Source organism: Abramis brama, assembly GCF_963993115.1.
Source record: "Abramis brama genome assembly, chromosome: 13".
Taxonomy (NCBI): Eukaryota; Metazoa; Chordata; class Actinopteri; order Cypriniformes; family Leuciscidae; genus Abramis; species Abramis brama.
This window is the reverse complement of record NC_139975.1, coordinates 457,326-464,122: the sequence shown is the minus strand read 5'-3', so window position 1 is coordinate 464,122 and position 6,797 is coordinate 457,326. Positions and strand designations below refer to the sequence as shown.

The window sequence follows — 6,797 nt, the reverse complement described above, 5'->3', positions numbered from 1 at the left end:
TCAACACGCACCTGTGCAACACTCATGCAGCCGGCATCAACACGCACCTGTGCAACACTCATGCAGTCGGCATCAACACGCACCTGTGCAACACTCATGCAGTCGGCATCAACACAGGCAACATGATCAATACAACAACACTGAAGAAGACAGAAGTGTCCATAAGGATGCACAAGGGTTATGTAGATAAACAGACCAATCAGACGACAGCTGCTGTGATGTCATGACAGACGACAGCTGCTGTGATGTCATGACTTTACCAGTCAGCCATTGGCTCTTCTATTTAGAAGGCAGGATTTATTCCGTCATATTGCGCGTCGCATTTTCTCCTATTCATAGTATACGAGTGCAGTATGGCAAGCCGTTTTGACTTTTAATCTTTCTCAGGATATGAATAATTCAATTATCACTAGTTAAAATGTTAATTCCTGATAATGTCATCACTCACAGAAATCACATTCTTGCTATTTCCACTAGTAAAAACTTTAATTCTTGATATCTGTGATTGTATTTTCACTAGTTAAATGTAATTCATATTAAATTGTTGATATCAAGAACTGATTTCTTACTAGCTGAAAGTCCAGTTTCACAAATCAGAAATACAATTCTAGAACAAATCATAACATTTAGATTCCAGTAATTCCATGGTTATAATTTGATTATTACTAGTGACAAAGTTAATTTCTAATATCATTAATGTGATTGTTATTAGTAAGAAAGCCATTTTAGATTTCTGAAATTACTCCTAATTATTGATATCATAAATAAAAAATGTAACATGTTGAAATACATTTACAGATATCAAGAATTAGCATTTTAACTAGTGAGAATTTAGTTCTTGATATCAGGAATGTGATTTCTGTGAGTGATGACGTCATTGTTGATATCAGGAATTAACATTTTTATTTACTGGTGGAAATGTAATTCCTGATATCAAAAATTGCCATTGTTACTAGTAGAATATTGAATATCTATATAGAATATCTCACTGGCACATATTTATTCTTGTTTTAAACACAAACTCACTTAATTCATATCTTCAGTAATTTTGTTTCTCCAGTAACTGTATATTGATTTAAGAATGTTTAGATGTTTGTGCTGGAAAACGAGACAGAAACACTAAATAAAAAACATATTTACGGCAGTGCCGGTAAAGTATAATAGTGAGCTGTTATTGGTTCATCTGTCGGTGATATTGAAGATTATGAAGGGAAGATGATCTGATGATTGAGGTGAAAGAGAGTTTGGAGAATCACTGAAACAACACCTGAGATCACAGCGGGACGCGTAACATGACCAGTTCACTGCTGCTTTTGTTGGACTTCGTCCTGAGAGACACACACACACGCACACACACACAGAGAGAGAGAGAGAGAGAGAGAGAGGTGTGTTTATGAGCGAGTGAGATCTGCTACTCATTCACTCCACGCTGAAGATCCAGACGAGCTGTTCGGGAGGTTTGTGCTCTTCGTCAATGTGTGTGAGTGAGTGTGTGTCTGTGTGTGTGTGTGTGCGTGTGTGTGTGTGTGAGAGAGTTAATCATTCAGTTAGACGTGACTCTGGCCTGTTCTCACACAAACTCTTTGCTGGTTTTCTGCTGGTTTTACACTGAGCTGATGATGTTTGATTTCAACCTCATTTTGTTTAAAACATGTCAAACAAAATGCAGTATTAATGACGCACTCAGTATTTGTTTCCTCATAAATTTTGGCGGACATGTTAAGATGACCCCTCCTTGAACTGGCACCTTATCGTGGTGGAGTGGTTTGAGTACCCGAACGATCCTGGGAGCTATGTTGTCCGGGGCTATATGCCCCTGGTAGGGTCTCCCAAGGCAAACAGGTCCTAGGTGACGGGTCAGACTAAGAGCGGCTCATAAGCCCATAATGAAGCAAATGTGCCGGCATGGCACAACCGGGGCCCCACCCTGGAGCCAGACCATGCCTACCCCCATAGGGCCCATCCGGCCTCAGCCCGAAGGAGTGACGTGGGGCCGCCCTCCCGTGGGCACACCACCTGCAGGAGGGACCGTAAGGGGCCGGTGCATAGTCGGATCGGGCGGCAGCCGAAGGCGGGGGCCCCGATGACCCGATCTCTGGACATGGAAACTGGCTTTAGGGACGTGGAACGTCACCTCACTGGCGGGGAAGGAGCCTGAGATTGTGAGAGGGAATGTGAGAGGTACCGACTAGAGATAGTCGGGATCACCTCCACGCACAGCTTGGGCTCTGGAACCACACTCCTTGAGAGAGGCTGGACTCTCTACCACTCTGGAGTGGCCCATGGTGAGAGGCGGCGGGCTGGTGTGGGTTTGCTTATAGCCCCCCAGCTCAGCCACCATGTGTTGGAGTTCACCCCGGTGAACTAGAGGGTCGCTTCCCTGCGCCTTCGGGCTCTTCGGTCTCTCACTGTCGTGTGCGCCTACGGGCCGAACAGCAGTGCAGAGTACCCAACCCTGATGGGGTCTCTGGGAGGGGTGATCCGACTGGTGACTCAGTCGTTCTACTGGGGGACTTCAACGCCCACGTGGGCAGCGACAGTGACACCTGGAGGGGCGTGATTGGGAGTAATGGCCCCCCGGATCTGAACCCGAGTGGTGTTCTGTTATTGGACTTCTGTGCTAGTTACAGCTTGTCCATAACAAACACCATGTTCAAGCACCCTGTCCATCAGTGCACGTGGCACCAGGACACCCTAGGCCGGAGGTCGGATGAAACGACCAAAAAATCAAATGTCTTGGACACTCGGGTGAAGAGAGGGGCGGAGTTGTCAACTGATCACCACCTGCTGGTGAGTTGGATCCGATGGCGCGGGAGAAAGCTGGACAGACTCGGCAGACCCAAGCGTACTGTGAGGGTCTGTTGGGAACGTTTGGCCGAATCCCCTGTCAGAGAGATCTTCAACTCCCACCTCCGGCGGAGCTTCGACCGGATCCCGAGGGAGGCTGGAGATATTGAGTCCGAGTGGACCATGTTCTCCACCTCCACTGTCGACGCAGCCACTCGGAGCTGTGGCCGTAAGGTCTCCGGTGCCTGTCGAGGCGGCAATCCCCAAACCCGGTGGTGGACACCGGAAGTAAGGGATGCCGTAAAGCTGAAGGAGGAGTCCTATCGGGCCTGGCTGGCTTGTGGGACTCCTGAGGCAACTGATGGGTACCGGCAGGCCAAGCGGACTGCAGCCCGGGTGGTTGTGGAGGCAAAAAATCGGGCTTGGGAGGAGTTCGGTGAGGCCATGGAGAAGGACTATCGGTCAGCCTCGAAGAGATTCTGGCAAACCATCCGGCGCCTCAGGAGAGGGAAGCAGTGCCCTACCAACACGGTTTACAGTGGAGCAGCTGTTGACCTCAACTGGGGATGTCGTCGGATGCTGGAAGGAATACTTCGAGGATCTCCTCAATCCCACCGACATGTCTTCCATTGAGGGAGCAGAGGCTGAGAGCTCGGAGGCGGACTCGTCCATCACCCAAGCTGAAGTCACCGAGGTAGTCAAGAAGCTCCTCGATGGCAAGGCACCGGGGGTGGATGAGATCCACCCTGAGTACCTCAAGTCTCTGGGTGTTGTGGGGCTGTCTTGGCTGAAACGCCTCTGCAGCATCGCGTGGTGGTCAGGGACAGTGCCTTTGGACTGGCAGACCGGGGTGGTGGTCCCTCTTTTTAAGAAAGGGGACCGGAGGGTGTGCTCCAACTACAGGGGGATCACACTTCTCAGCCTCCCCGGGAAAGTCTATGCCAGGGTACTGGAGAGGAGAATACGGCCGATAGTAGAACCTCGGATTCAGGAGGAACAGTGTGGTTTTCGTCCCGGTCGTGGAACACTGGACCAGCTCTATACCCTCTACAGGTTGCTGGAGGGTTCATGGGAGTTTGCCCAACCAGTCCACATGTGCTTTGTGGATTTGAAGAAGGCATTCGACTGTGTCCCTCGCGGCGTCCTGTGGAGGGTGCTCTGGGAGTATGGGGTCCGGGGTCCTTTGCTAAGGGCTATCCGGTCCCTGTACGACCGGAGCAGGAGCTTGGTTCGCATTGCGGCAGTAAGTCAGACTTGTTCCCGGTGCATGTTGGACTCCGGCAGGGCTGCCCTTTGTCGCCGGTTCTGTTCATAATTTTTATGGACAGAAATTCTAGGCGCAGCCAGGGGCCGGATGGTGTCCGCTTTGGGGACCACACGATTTCATCTCTGCTTTATGACTCTGCGGTCATGAGCTGTGGGTCATGACCGAAAGGACAAGATCCCTGATACAGGCGGCTGAAATGAGCTTTCTCCGCAGGGTGGCTGGGCGATCCCTTAGAGATAGGGTAAGGAGCTCGGTCACTCGGGAGGAGCATCTGCTCCGGATGCCTCCTGGTCGCCTTCCCGGGGAGGTGTTCCGGGCGCGTCCCACCGGGACTATGTCTCCCGGCTGGCCTGGGAACGCCTCGGTATCCCCCCGGAAGAGCTGGAGGAAGTGTCCAAGGAGAGGGAAGTCTGGGTGTCTCTGCTTAGACTGCTGCCCCCGCGACCCGGACCCGGATAACCGGAAGAAGATGGATGGATGTTAAGATGACCGTATCAATAAAGATTAGTACAAATTATTATGATTATTAAACACTGTAAAAAAAAAAAAAATCCTGATATTGTGAATGAAACAAAGATTATTGGAGTATCTTTAACAAAAAAAATGCTATTTCAGTCTTTTTACTTCAAAATTTCACATTTTAATTCAGTGTTACTTATTAGATTATCAGATTCTGTGAATGTTTTAAAGTAAAGGAGTGATCCTGTGATAATTACTGTATATTCATTCATTCATTTATTTATTTATGACTGTTATGTTATGTTATGTTATCAGTGTTATGGTTAACTAGAACTATATAAAAAATGTTTTTACTTAAAATAAAATAAGTAAAATGTCTTGGTTTCAGTTAGTTTAACTTACTGTACTAAAATAAATAAAACTAAAACTGAATTAAAATTTAATAAATTAATAAAACCTATTTAGACTCCTTTTCTTAAAAAACTAACTAATAAAAGTTACTAAAACTTTTACTAAAATTAAAATGTAAAATACAAAAATAAAAACTAATATAAAATATTAAAAATCTGATCCGTCACGTAACGTGGTAGCAAGCACACGAAGACGAGGAGGAACAGGAACAGGAAACAGGATCTTTTAATAACAAAACCTCAGGAAACACACGCTATAACAGACGGAGAATGAGGGAGAACAGGGTATAAGTGCAAGGGCAAAGAAAGGACCTGAATCAGGTAATTAACTGGTGAATGAAATGACCATTACACTGACTGGGAGAACTGGGTCACAGGGACTGAACCAGAAACACAATGAAGGGGGAAACACACAACATACATGTTACAATCTCAATGATACTAAATAACCTTTATTTATTTTTTTCAATGCCCACATCTCAAAATCCAATCAACATCCATTTGTTTTCTTTTTCAATAATATATTTCACTCAGCACAATAATTACAATATATCTCAGAACATAATTTGGAGGATAATTTATATTATAGTTATGTATCGCTCAGGCCTAATATTGCTTCATGTTACAGCAGGGAAGGTTCTCTCAAAGTTATGATCAAACGTTCTTCCAGTAACATTAATATAACGTTTGTTTAATGTCATCTGCTCTTTAATAATGTTCTCAAAACTTTAGCACAAAAACATTATTAATACAGTGTTTGGACGTTTGTCTAACGTTTTTTTTTTCAGAACATTCAAAAGTAACGTTCCTATAATGTTGAAGAATGATAAAACGGAATGTTTTAAATGTTTTCATAAGTTAACAGGATATATTTTTGTTAGCATTACAGCCATAACATCAAATCTGCTCTGAAACTGTGAAAAGCGCTATATTAATAACTGGTCTAATGCTGCCCGCTGGTCCTGTGCTCTGATTGGCCGGAGTCGTGAACACGTCACGAGGGAACCGCTGCTTTATTGGCCAAACGCTAAAGTTGATTAATTGTTTTCAAGTTTGTTTTTTTCTGACTGTTTTTCTGAGATCACGAGTCAAATGTGTCAGAGTAAACCTTAACATATTCTTGCTGACCCTGAACTGTTGAACTGTAGTGTGTATAGTAATATCGCACAGTGTGTTTAAAGGAACACTGCACCGTTTTTTGAAAAAGGGCTTATTCACCTTCTTTCCCACATTTAGATAGGTGGGCAAATGCATTTTTGTCTCAGTGCATGCATTGTTTTAGTTTGACAGGGTCGGCACTAGCTTAGCTTAGCTTAACTTAATGAATGGAATCCTTTGTTGCCAGCTAGTATGTCCTGAGTAAAAGTGATCAAAAAAAACCCCACCTAATTACTTCTTGTGGCCTGCGTATTCACAACAAGCACAAATAGCGATGCAGATTAACACTAGGCGATCTCCTAGGCAGATATTGACTTGGGACTATATTAGGGGGAAGCACAGGCGAAGCACTGCTACTGGCGCAGAGATATCACCCAACTCATGAAATCCCACGACTTCCGTCAACATACCGGCGTGAACAGTAGCCGGCTATTTTTCCTACAGTACATGAATGGCGATGAACATGGCTAATTTTGTGAGAGACGAAGAGGGTTCTCAGACAGTCAAGATACAGAACCATACAGAGTTTTCAGAAGAGGAGCTGCGTGCTTTGGAAGTAGACCGACCGGAGGAGGAGGTTGCGATCGCTCAACAGCCCGAGGACGTGAGGATGAGAGCCAACACCAACTGGTGGTGTGAGTGTGGGGGAATATGCCAATCTATGCCGACTGAAAGAGTGTCTGTGCTGTGGCGAGTGGGACAAGTTACTGCCATCG

The 6,797-nt window shown here is 45.7% G+C and overlaps 1 protein-coding gene across 2 annotated transcripts in view; it reads left to right on the top strand.

The window, feature by feature from the left end:
• Nucleotides 1–1,401: 1,401 nt before the first annotated feature.
• The window catches only part of slc2a9l2 (solute carrier family 2 member 9, like 2), a 41,646-nt gene continuing 36,250 nt past the window's right edge, over nt 1,402–6,797 (top strand). Inside the window, exon 1 of one of the 2 annotated variants that reach the window (XM_084133456.1) lies at nt 1,402–1,457. The gene's annotated coding sequence lies outside the window, so the exon portion shown is untranslated. Of the gene's footprint in view, nt 1,458–5,104; nt 5,245–6,797 lie in introns of those variants that run through there. The other variant, XM_084133455.1, reaches the window with a different exon arrangement.